Source organism: Carex rostrata, chromosome 4 (assembly GCF_964058835.1).
Source record: "Carex rostrata chromosome 4, lpCarRost1.2, whole genome shotgun sequence".
Classification (NCBI taxonomy): domain Eukaryota; kingdom Viridiplantae; phylum Streptophyta; class Magnoliopsida; order Poales; family Cyperaceae; genus Carex; species Carex rostrata.
Window position 1 is genome coordinate 5,735,666 of NC_135921.1, and position 13,772 is coordinate 5,749,437.

The window sequence follows — 13,772 nt, forward strand, 5'->3', positions numbered from 1 at the left end:
ATTAAACTCGAATTGAATAATGTAACTAATAAATTCAACTATCAATTTTTAATAATATAGGAACCAGACTTATATTAAAGCTCAAAATTATTAATATAATAGTAACTTATAATAGAAAAATATTTCAGCAGCGTAATAAATTAGTAATGTAATAAGTTTCATTTGACTAGATTCATATCGTAATTTTAATCAATTTAGCAATATAAAAAGTAAGAGAATCTTGAGCTTATCCATAATTCATTAGTGTGAATTCATAAAAGATAAAAGAAAACCGTGTGAATTTTGTTCCGCGCGAAGAAAACTAATGCATAAATTATCGGTATAACTAGGATTGTCAGAAAAAATTATAGTTTCTAATTCGATTGATTTCGATTCAAAAAATTTGTAGTTCGTAATTAATTCGATTCGAAATTAATTCATTCTGAAACAAATTAAATCAATTCGATTCAAATCATATTCAAACTCAAATTCAAATTAAAGTTTGATTTAAGTTCAATTCGTTTGCAGCCTAGCCCCAGTGTCTTCGCTTTTTTTTTTTTTTAATCTTTGAAGAGAACTAAACCCGTAGAAAAACTTTTGATAGGGTTTGGCCAATAATGAAATTTTTTTACATGAACTTTTTCTTTTTATCCAGAAGCAAAGAGCTATTATGCAAATTTTCTCAAATTGGGGAAACAATTGCATTATAAGGGAAACAATTGGGGAATTCCGAATTCATTATATGCGCTAATTTTCTCAAATTTTTACATCATGATTTAAATACAAAAAAAGTACAATTTTATTTGCATTTCAGATCCCACCTCTTACTTTTTTTCATAACATTTGCTTTTTAATTGGGTAATTCATCATATATATTAATTTCCTCAAAGTTTTACATCATGCGCAAATTACAAAAAAAAAAAATACAATTGCATTATTTGCACCAGTCCCCAGCCTTTTTTTTCATAACAATTGCATTTTATGAAATTCAAACAAATAAGAGAACCGAGTGGGGAATTAATCATATGTACTAATTTCCTCAAATTTTTACATCATGCATAAATTACAAAAAAGTACAATTGCAGGTATTTGCATTTCAGTCCCCCGCCTTTTCTTTTCTTTTTTTTCACATGCAATTTACCCCAAATTCCCTCATCTCTTTCCATCCCCTTTCTTCATCGCAAGCAAATCAATCGACAACCTGATCATAATCCAGGCTGCTTGATCAGAAATCAGACGATCCAGATTCAATCAATCAATCAATTTAGCTCGGGTTCCAACAGGTGAGGTACATCGCTTGCCGTACCGACTCATCCGCTTGCCTCCGGTTCTCATCTCCGGACACCGCTCGGGCAAGACCCAAACTTGCTGCTTGTGCCATTAACCCAGCTGAACCAAGCCGGTCTTTGTTTTTCTGAACCGAACAGGCAAGCGATGCCTTATCTCTGTTTGCTACCACACTAGCAGCCATCCATACCTTGTTCAAGTAACTCATTTTGATTTTTGATGAAAGGTTTTGTTTTTCCTTTTTTGTTTTGTTGTTGTTTTCTTTGATCTCTTCTCTTGAGCTGTTGTATTGATATCTCTGTGTTTCTATTTGGATAGGAATATTGCAAAGGGAAGAGGAGCTTTTATAGATTACAGGAGAGAGCGGTTTTGTAAAACCTGGTTCGGCAATTCCGTGGTAGTTTCTAAAAGTGGTTTCTGGTTTTAAAGTTCTCTCTCCTATAAACTGACAATACCTAAAGTACTTCAAATTTTGTACTTGGATCTATACCGTCCGATCTGTTTTGCCACGCATATTAAAGGGATCCCATGCATTCCACATCGGCCGGATTGGCCAGATTCTGATCGGACGGTCTGGATTCAAAATGAAATTTGCGTTACTTCAGAGAATACGAACATTTCTTGTAATGTATCCATATCATTAACAAATGGAGACGATAAATATTTTTGGAATTGGGCTTTCCAGTGGTCAAAATGGAGAGGATAAAATTTATATGATTGTGATTTGAGATAAGAGTTCAGAATGAGAGCATTGAAGACTTGAAGTAGTGGGATAGGGACAAGTTAGATAAAGTGTGACTGTACATGTGGCGTGTACATTTATCTCGCGAGATGATACGATAAGAGATGAGAATTGACGAGATATAAATTGAGCCCATTCAAGAAAATTAATAAAACTTCATCCCTCTGAATTTTTTTTTGTTGTTTAAGCATTGTTTTACTAATATTTATCAAAGATATTTCTACATTCGAATAAAGAATTAAAGATTGAATGGAACAAATTAATTATTTATTCTCATTGATGTATAATTAATGATATTATTTGTAATACAACAAAATGCTACTCATTAATTTAGATTTGAACTCTTGCATAAACAGACAATAAAAAAAAATTAAGGAGAATAAATTATTTCCTATTTTTGAGATTAAAATTGAAGCAATAATATAATATAAAGCTCGGGTTATATTCATCAAACTCAAGAAATAGATTAAGATTTAATAATATGTAACAAATTCAACCACAAAAGCGCAGTGTAAATTATTGGATATTTTGTGCAAACAATATATATATATAGAGTAGAACTAGGGTGCTCTTAAGCTCACCAAAGCTTTGGTGATCTTAACTCTAAAACTCATAAAATCAATTTCAAATGACAAATCCGAACCGTTGAAACTCGCTTACCTTACGTGTGATGCATCTACATGTGAAATTTTTAAACATTCGAATTAATTTAGTATAAAGTCAAGTGGTCAAAATTAGAAGGTTAATAAATTAATTTTAGTGCATTCATTTTTGAACGTTTTTTGACCGCTTGACTTTATACTAAATTAATTCGAATGTTTAAAAATTTTACATGTAGATGCATCACACGTAAGGTAGGCGGGTTTCAACGGTTCGGATTTGTCATTTCAAATCGATTTGATAAGTTTTAGAGTTAAGCTCACCAAAACTTTGGTGAGCTTAAGAGCACCCTAGTTCTACTATATATATATATATATATAGAGTTAGGCTGGGGTGCTATGGATAGCATAGAGGCATCTATGCTACGGCTCAATATTCGAGTTTTCAAAATCCAAACGGTTGATCCGAACCGTTCATCTTATTCTCCATATTAATATCTGCTTGGAGACCAAATTTTATAATTTTCTGAATTTTTTTACTATTTATTAAGCCACTTTGAAAATCGCTAATCTAACGGTTTTACTGTTTTGTGCAGCCACCGTTGGATCATCAATTTTGTAAAATACTTAATAAATAGTAAAAAAATTCAGAAAAATGTAAAATTTGGTCTCCAAGCAGATATTAATATGGAGAATAAGATGAACGGTTCGGATCGACCGTTTGGATTTTGAAAACTCGAATATTGAGCCATAGCATAGAGGCCTCTATGCTATCCATAGCACCCCAGCCTAACTCTATATATATATATATATATATATATATATATATATTTCATATGTGAGAACGTCCTTGTGACAATTAGTTCTACCGAGTTTGGTCAATGGACTTCCATTTACTGTTATAGATTCAATTTTTTGTATATATAAAAAGACATGAATATCCATTGATGAATAAAAATGCACAGAAAATTTTGAAATTTACATATATATACAAGATATATCTTGTTTTCCTTCTTTTGATGTTTTAAATTTACATAAACTTAGAGGTGACAGGTACGGTAAGGGTCGGTGGAAATATTTTCATATCCGTACATGTTACAAATTGTTCTTACATGTACTCTATCTTTACCCGTACAAATTATCTTACTCATACCTTATCCTTACTTGTTATAGTTGTCAGAAACGGTAGCAGGTAAACAACAGGTAATACTATTATAATAATTTTTTTTTATTTTTTAAATAAAACATTAAAACATATATATTCATTCCACACATATACAAAAAAAATATGATCATGCTAAACGCAAGTAAGTCAATTAAAGTATTATTTTCAATGCTTATTAATATATATAATATATATAAATTTTTTTTATAGTTACCCGATCGGGTAACTGATATGAAATAGGCTTTATCCATATCCTTACGTGTTTAGATAATGAAAAAATATTTTATATGTATTCATATCCAATAAGCATATGAAAAAAGATGTTGTTAACCGTATCCGTCTTATCGGATACGAGTCGGATAAACGAATAAAAAGATGCCATTGACACTCTGGTCTCTTTAATAATATTATAACTAGTATTTGTTTTTGGACTTATTATTTTATTATTGGTGATCCACTGTTATGTTTATAGGACCAAATTCTGATTGATAATTGCAATATACATACCTATGTCGAGATAAAAGACAGTAAATTGATCTTATCTAACTTTTAGCTTAATTCGACGATGATTGCTTTATGAGTGAGTTTATGGGCATTGATCTTATCTAACTTTCATATAGCACAGATTATTAATATTTTTGTTTTTATAATTTTAACGGTTGATCTGAACAGTTTAATATGATTTTCATATGAATATATACTTGCATATCAAATTTATAGTTTTTAGAATTTGTTATTACTTTTTAAAATATGTAGAAAATCACTATTTTCAAATAGTTCAGAATTTTCAGATCAAGTAATTTTCTATTTATCTTAAAAAATAATAAAAAAATATATAAAATTTGGTCTGCAAGTACATATTTATATAGAGATCATATTAAATGATTCGAATGGACTATTAGAATTTTGAAAATAAAAATAGTAATTTGTATTATGAAACAATCCATACTATGCTATAGATTCACTCTTGCTTCATTGTACTTGAAATTTCTTCTTGTGTATTTTTTTATATTAATAAAATGATATATTGATTTTTTCTTCAGTAAAGATTTATCCATATTGATTTACAATTCACGTTATTCAACACAAATATTGTCTTTGTCACTAAATCAAGAACTAATTTTTAAATTTTATTGATAAAACAGTGATTTACTGATTTAGTAACACCACCTTTTTCTAATTAAATAACTATTATTGATTTGTTCAATTTGCATTTTTTATAAAAAAAAAATAATATTGTCAATTGTTGGGTAAAAGAAAATTTGATTGTTCATGAAAGGATAGGTTGAAGAGAGACCGAATCTCCTGCACCTCTGGAGACAGAAAATTTCTGTTCTTAGAGTTATTGTTGGTGAGCCCGAAGTAAACCCCAGATCAAATATTTAAATATTAAAAGTGATTCCGATTCCACTCGACAGTGACTCTAGCTCTAGAGATAGAAATTTACTAGACTCTGGGACAGGCGATCTCGTTCCAGTTGAAGAAACCACAAATTCTCACTTCCCTTCAGAAGAGAATTTGCTTCCTGTAATAAGTAATAACTCGGTATTAAAAAGTGAAAAAAAGAATGTCCGAAGAATGGTAGAAATCCAGGCGATTGGAGAGGCGACCCAGCCAGCACCGCTTACAACCACAACACCAGTGAAGGTCAAGACTTTATTCGACATTTTCAATGAAGCAATGGAAGAACGGCCACGAGACATTAGTGAGGACTTCTCAAAATACGGGAGAATCACAGGAGAGAGTAGAAAACCACCGCCGAAAAACAACACCGCCCAAACACCGCCCAAACAGCCACCACTCCGATTAGCGCCTCCGCTCTGCAATCTGACACCGCCGAAGGCCGTGCGACCCAAGGTGATTAATCTGCCGAAACGAAGGCCACCCAAACAACGGCCACTCAGATCCCTGCCCGCGCCCTCCAATCTGCCACCGCTACTACCTACTCCAAAACTCACCGCTCCCAATCCCTCAGCTGCTTCAATTTCATATCCTCAAGACTCTTCTAACCTTGCTCCGCAAAACTCTTTGATTCCACCCTCTGACCAAGTGAACAGCCAACTCAAAATTGGGAATGAAGATGGATGGACATTAGTCACAAGGAAAAAAAGACAAAAAACTGAGAAACAACAAAAACCACTTAATTTCTTCCTCTTGTCCAAGTTAGAAAAGATGAGGAACCAAAATCGATGCTTCAAGTGCCTATCTGTTGGTCATTACAAGGTTAATTGCAGAGAACCAATTAAATGTCTTCATTGTCATCGATTTGGGCATACATATCGGTCCTGCTCTCAAAAGCTTCATAAATTGAGGAAACCTTCTGATGGTCGGGTGCCTGTTCAGACTATGCCTACTGGTCCTGATATCCCACCATTGTCAGACTCACCTCCGCACCATCCGATACCTCGGCAGCTGCATCAACCCCATAAAAATCATGCTTACCAATTGCATACACAATCAAATTGGAAACCTGGAGTTGTGATTTCCATTCCAGAACTTGTTAACACTATCAAGGGCCCTGGTATTGTTGCCATTGGTGGAGTACAATGCCCACTACATTACCCTCCATTTCCTGTCTTAACTGGAGAAAGCTTACAACCATTAAAATCTCCATTTACTCTCAACAAAGCTCCTCTCCAGTTAAATTTAAAAAAATCTGCATCAGGCTTCAGTTCTCTTGGAAATGATCAACCATTAATTCAGGTTGACATTCAAACTGGAATTTTTAATGCATATTCTTTGAAGATGGGACCGTTATTCACTGCTCATTATTCAATTCCAAAAAATCCAGCTTTTGGTTTTGAGTTGGGCCGCTTCAATTTTTCTACTACCTCAAGATCAGGGATTATGTTGGGCCTTGATTTTGGAGACTTGAGATCCCTTTACACTACTTTCACTGATTTCTCTTCTGGACCAGTTCACGTTTTAGACTATGGTTCCCTTTCTATTAAATCAAGCTCGACTGACCTTTTCTCTAAGCCCTCCAAGGTTCAGTGCTTGCTCCCTCCAAGTGATGAGCTGGATGCTTCAACTCAGTTTGAAGCAGAATCACCTGAAGAATCCCCACCAGGTTTTAGCGGCCCACCAAAATATCAACAGACCACTCTAAGAAGAAGCCCACGCCTGAGAGAAAAACACACAGGGCCATATCAGACTGCTACACAGAGAGCACAATTGGTGGTTTACAAAGATGTTCAACAAAAAATTCGTTCTCCAAGGAGGAAAAGCTCTGCAAATACTTCACCTTTGGATTACACAAACAGCAATGTGGCACTCAAAATTTTCCAGGCAGAGGCGGTAGTTTCAGCTGCTGGAGTCACCATTACCCCTTTGATTGCTGATCAATTGAACAAAGCCTTATCTACTCCCAATGACATGTCGGTGGTTGCTTCTTTGGATTTGGAAATTCCAAAGGAATCTGCTAGAGAAGAATTACTTATTTAATGGATCTTTTCACAATATTTGCAAGGCCTTGCGGGTGCTCTATGTCTGGTTCTCACCTCTTCTCTTCTCCACTTGCTTTCAATGCTCAGAGTTATCTATTTATGAATGGATTCAGTCAACACATTTAAAATTATCTCTTGGAATGTGCGAGGTTTAAACGAGAAAAACAAAAGGTTGGCAATTCGGCAAACTTTTCTATTAGAAAAGCCGAATCTGATTGCTCTACAAGAAACAAAATTATCAGACCCGCCTTCAAGCTGGTTGCGGGAAATATGTGGATCGACTTTAAATAAAAATATTTCCTTGCCGGCAGTTGGCTCAGCGGGAGGAATTCTTCTAGCATGGCGAGATAATGAACTAGACCTTCTTCATTCTAATCAGGGAGTTCATACAATCTCTACTGACTTCATTTTCAAAAAGGATGCTACAGTTTTCAGATTCACGGCGGTCTATGGTCCATCTAGCACATCAGACCGTACATCATTCTTTCAAGAACTCACAGATTCTAAGCCTACAAATGACATTCCTTGGATGCTTGCAGGAGATTTTAACGTGGTTGCTGAACCACTTGAGAGAAATAACCCCACATATGACCTAAATGGAACAATTTCTTTTAGTCACCTATTGCAAGACCTTGGTCTTGTAAATCTTTCACTTGCTGGAAGAAGATTCACTCACTCCAACTCCCGTGACCGACCTTCAATGGCGAGGCTTGACAGGTTTCTTACTTCAGCTCACTGGAACAACATCTTCCCTAATATCTCTCAACAAGCATTGCCCAACACCTCTTCTGACCATTGTCCAGTGCTTTGCTCATGTGTCAAATATTTTCAGTCTTCAAACATATACAGATTCGAGAATTACCTTCTAAAACTGCCTGATTTTCAAGAGTTTGTCAGGAGCAATTGGAATCAACACCCACGCCTATCTGATTTTTCGGGCCTTGCTATGGCTCTCTCAAACCTTGCTAAGGCCATTAAAATTTGGGATAATCAATACAAGGTGAACCTTAAAGCGCAACTGGAGACTTGCAGAACTTATATTGGTTGGATTGACAAACAAATGGAGATTAGAACTGTAACAGCCCTTGAGAAACTCGTGCTAGCACTTATTAAAAATCGATACACTGAGTTATCGGTTCTTGAGGAAGATAAGTGGAGGCAAAGATCAAAAATAAGATGGAATTTAGAAGGTGACAAGAATACACGTTACTTCCATGCATTTGCAACACATCAGAAGCGTACAAATTGGATTCACTCAATAGAAGTTGATGGTGAGCAAGTTACTGATCAACGTGCTAAAGGAAGGGCTTTCTTCGATTTCTTTTGTGAACTGATGGGCAAGTCTTCAAACTCACCACCTGAAATAGATTGGTCTACAATCTATCCCAATCCACAATCATTTCCAACTCTTTCTGCACATATCTCACAAGAAGAAATTCTACAAGCTATCTCGTCTTGGCCTAGTAATAAAGCACCGGGCCCAGACGGCTTCACTGGTGAATTTTACAAGAAGTTCAAGGATCTTTTCTTACCTTGTTTTCTCCATCTCTTCAATAAGGTACTACTGGATGGTATTTCTTTGCACCCTTTGAATGATTCATTCATTGTGTTGGTTCCAAAAAAAGAAGATGCAAGCAAACCAGATCACTATAGACCGATAAGCCTAATAAATGGAATTCAAAGAATTTTCTCTAAAATTCTTGCAAATCGGATACAAGTGGTGATAAACCAGTTGATAGATGAGACACAGACAGGGTTCATGAAGCACAGACAAATTACCCACGGCTTCCTCTATGCCCAACACATAATTCAACATGCCACTACTTCAAACATTCAAGTTGCTCTTTTCAAGGCCGATTTGCACAAGGCATTTGACACGATAAGTTGGCCATTCCTTCTCCAACTCATGACAGCTAAAGGCTTCCCTGAAACTTGGTTAAATTGCATTCACCATGGAGTGTTACAAGGATGCTCTCGAGTCATTGTCAATGGATTAGCGGGTAAAAAGATTGTTTTAAGGAGGGGTGTTAGACAAGGAGACCCATTATCTCCGTACTTATTTATCTTAGCTATGGATTTCCTTGCCGCTTGGTTCAGCCGACTTACTGCCATTCAAGCTTTAAGGCTTCCATTTCCTGGGATGAAGCCGTGCTTGCTCTACGCTGACGATGCTCTTTTCTTCTTGCAACCTACACAACAGCAATTTCAAATATTGAAGATTGCATTCATGGTTTTTCATAACATCTCAGGACTCAAACTCAATGAGGCAAAATCTGAACTTCTTATAACATCTACGACAACCAATCAAACTCAGTCTTGGGCTGATTTTATGCAGTGCAAAGCCAGTACATTTCCCCTGACTTATTTGGGATTGCCTTTGTCCGATAAGAACCTTTCTAAAACACATTATCTCCCACTTATTCAGAATATGGCAAAAAAATTATCCGGTTGGCAAGCAAATTTGTTATCACTGGCGGGTCGCTTGGTCTTATTGAACTCTACTTTGTCTGCAATTCCGATTTTCTTCATGTCGACATTCATGCTACCTTCATGGGTAATTGTTGAGATGGACAAAATACGCAGAACTTTCTTTTGGCACGGCTCAACTCAAAGAACCGGGAAATTTAATCTAGCTAATTGGGAGCTCATATGTAGACCAAAGAAAGTTGGAGGATTGGGCATTAGAGATTTAAAGACCGTAAATCTTTCGTTGCAAGCTAAGTGGTTGTGGCAATGGTTCCAACCAACCGTCTACCTATGGAAGCAAGCATTTTTGTCTACTGGTACTTCCCTCACTGATGGCAATCTTTTGCAAACAACACCATTCATGAGAGGATTGAGGCGCATTCTAACAGTATTCCTTTCAAATGTTACATTTCATCCTGGAAATGGCCATGTAATTTTGTTCTGGCATCACAATTGGGGACATGGTATTTTGAAACACTCATATCCTAATCTCTACTCTTTCTCACTCTGCCAAGATGCGACCCTACAACAAGCTCTCTCTCAAGATAATTGGTATCTTAATATAAGGCCGAATCTGTCCCTTGAAGCCGAGCAAGAGCAAAATTCTCTGTTACATCTTTTTTCTCATGGGGCCTTTGTTCTTAACTCATTAGCTGACATGATCACTTGGAACCTCAATTCCAACGGATTATTTACTTCTAATTCTCTTTACAATTTCATTAAGGAAGGAGTTTGCCCATGCACAGAGATAAAAAATATTTGGAAGGTGAGAATACCACCTAGGATGCAAATCTTTGCTTGGCTGGCAATTCAAAATAAAATTCTAACAACCGACAACTTGATGAAACGAGGGTGGTCCCTTCCAAGCATCTGCTACCTCTGCAAACAAAGTGTAGAGACGGTGTCACACTTATTTAATGAATGCCCCTTCTCCTTATCTCTCTACCAATCCTTACAAACCGTGATTTTACCATTGCTCTCACACAGATATGGTGAAATGATAAATGCAACACCATTGTGTGCTATTCTTCAAAATAAGTACCCTATGCAGTTGAGAAGAGTCTTCATGATTGCCATCTTTATATTATGGAGAGAGCGATGCAATCGAATTTTTAGAGACAAATTTTGCTCTATTTTTCAGTTGGTTGGTCAAGTGGTACAAGAAATGTAATTTTTATTTTATCTTTGCTCAATACTCATTGAGCAATTTCTTGCTTTTTGACTCTTTTGATTGTATCTATATTTAATTTATCAATAAAATATAAGATTAGGGGCTTGACCCCTATCTTATTTTCAAAAAAAAAAAAATAACTCGGTATTATCCAAGAAAGATATTTTGAACAAAAAAACACCCCTTGTCAGTCGGTCTTATCCTCTGAGCTTGGAAATAAATTATTTTTTACTCCCCAACAACCAATTGTTATTTGTTTCTTTACCAACCAATTCTGGGTTTACAAGTTTCATCTGTCATTTTGTGAATTGGCGTGTGGTGGGCCCTGGTGGTTTTTATCTATTAATTTTACAACCCTTAAATAAATTAAATTCATTATAATCTATAACTAATCAGATTGGACCTGTCAAACGGATCTGTTTTTAGATCCAAACCCAATAGAGATTCTGAAAATTAAGAACCAATATCTAGATGATAAATTAATCTATAAAGATCCCGATTCGAATTTCGAACTCACAATCTCTCAAACTGATATTGTTGTCACTATATTGGAGACTTTTCTCGATACCAAAACCTACATTATCTCAAAAAAATTATATCCACACACAAAAAAAATACATATTGTCTACTCTAGAAAATATAATGTCATCAGAGATCAAAGATTATTATAAGTTTATAAAAAAAGCTATAAATGGTCAAACAACCAATCCAATGTACTTCAAAATAAATTCAAAAAGTTTACTAGTATTGTAGCACTTACATGCGAGTTCATATCGAAATTTTCAGTATATATCAAAATCGGACCTTAGTTCGGAGTGTGTGGCACAATATTAATTTCAAATTAGTTGTTTTGAGATTCGTGCTTTCAGAATTTGAATGGTTTGAATTTCTTAAAAATCAACTCAAATTATAAAATATCTTAGAGTTCCTTACCTGGTTGTCAGATTCTCATAGGCCCATTTTGGATTTCAATCTTGTTGGATTCTTGGATCCATACCCAAAAATTCTCAATCCCAATAATTTGACTTTGTTTTATGACCATTGTACAGACCCAATAATTAAGATACAAAATAAACATAATTTTAAGATCCCCATATAAAGAATCATTTATGTACACGTGTATTTGGATTAGTCATTGGTGTACCGTTAGCCTTATCCATTAAACAATCCTGATATGTTACATCTTAGTCACTAGTCACTACTCAGAGCATGAACTTGTTGAATTTATAACAAGTTGCTTTATTCAAATAATTGAATTAAAGAACATAAAACAAGTCCCACTATTATCAATGCAACTTACATTTAGTTTTTTATGAGACACGTATTATTAGGAAAATGTTTATAAATGTTTATCATGCTAGGATGTAGATGCTCTACATATTTTAATAAAATGTCATGTTGCCATCTTTTGGACAAATTGTGGATACAAAAACTTGGATTATTTCAAGTAGTATACGCACTTACATTCATCTCCCAAAAAAAAAATTAGTATATGCAAGTATATATTGCACTTATCGTTCCAAAAAGAGAGCAAAAACATATTTTAGATTTGAAAATTATACAACTCACAATAACTACATCTACATACCCATATTAAACATTTTTTACATTCATATCACGCCTCCAAAAATTAAACAAGCTCCTTGTATGTTTCTCCCCTAAAACATGTCTGGTTTTTTTTAATTGCTTTCCTTTTGTCTTTTGGATAGGCGGATAGCACTGAGCCACTGACCAACATCATTTTTCTCAGGACAATTGGGTAAACATATTGACAGAACTAGTTTAGCTTCATACAGCGCACGGCCAATAGAGATAAAACAAAAATATCTGACTGTTGCGCTGCATGAAGCCAAACCAACTCTATAAATATATTTTACCAGAACATCTTGCATTGTTCAAATTGTCATTTCCAAATCTATTTTATCAATTTGGACCCCAACAACTCAAGTACATAACCATCCTCAGAGATTGCTCCATATTGTCATGCTTTGTGTCGTCAAAAACCGTGCTTCGGTCGCTCTTTCTTCTACAATTCGAGCAACCCGATACATGCCTCGCATTGTCAATTACCGATTGGCCGGAGGTGGTTACGTTTGGGCTGGCCATCGGATCTCTGAGCTCAAGTGCTGCCCCAAGTGTAGTCATAGCCATAGATGCCATGGTAGTTAGCTTCATTTTTAATTTGAGACAAAAAAGGGCTTAAACAAAATAATGGTGGTGATTTTTTCAAGGTAAAGCAACACAAAATTGAGTGAATGTGAAGAGTTTGAGTTGAGAGAGATGTGCATCCGTTTGGGTATATATAAATTTGTGTAAAGAATTGAAAAAGTGGTTCGGCCGTTTGATTTGAGAGCAGGGAGCCAGTGGTTTTGCTATAGTTGGATAAATATCTTTTAAAAATATTTCTAGGGTTGGTTGAAATTGATCTCTATGTGCTTTTGGCATTATTGGAAGGAGATTTTGTTCTGATGTCAGATGTTAATTTGAACACTTATAGTTAGATATTTAAATAAAAAGGAAGATATCTTTAGCATATTTAGTAATAATAACCTTATTAGAATGATAGTGTGATAAGATGTGCAATTGTACATTATAAAGTAAAATGATAAAATATGATATATATATATATATCATTATTCTACGTATGTAAATGATGAAGACATTTTGATTAGATATTTATTGACATTAAGAACTTGAAAAATATTTATTGGTGTAAATAATCTATATATGTTTATTTTTCAAGTTATTTATTTTCAATAAATAAAGCCAAATGTTATAATGTTTATGTGCTTGTAGTAAATTAAGTAATTCATATCATATTTAACAATTTGGTTATCAAAATTCTTAAAATTTGTTTTATTAAAAATATAAAAACAAAGCTACGATGGATGCATTAAAAAAAATATTCGAAACCTCT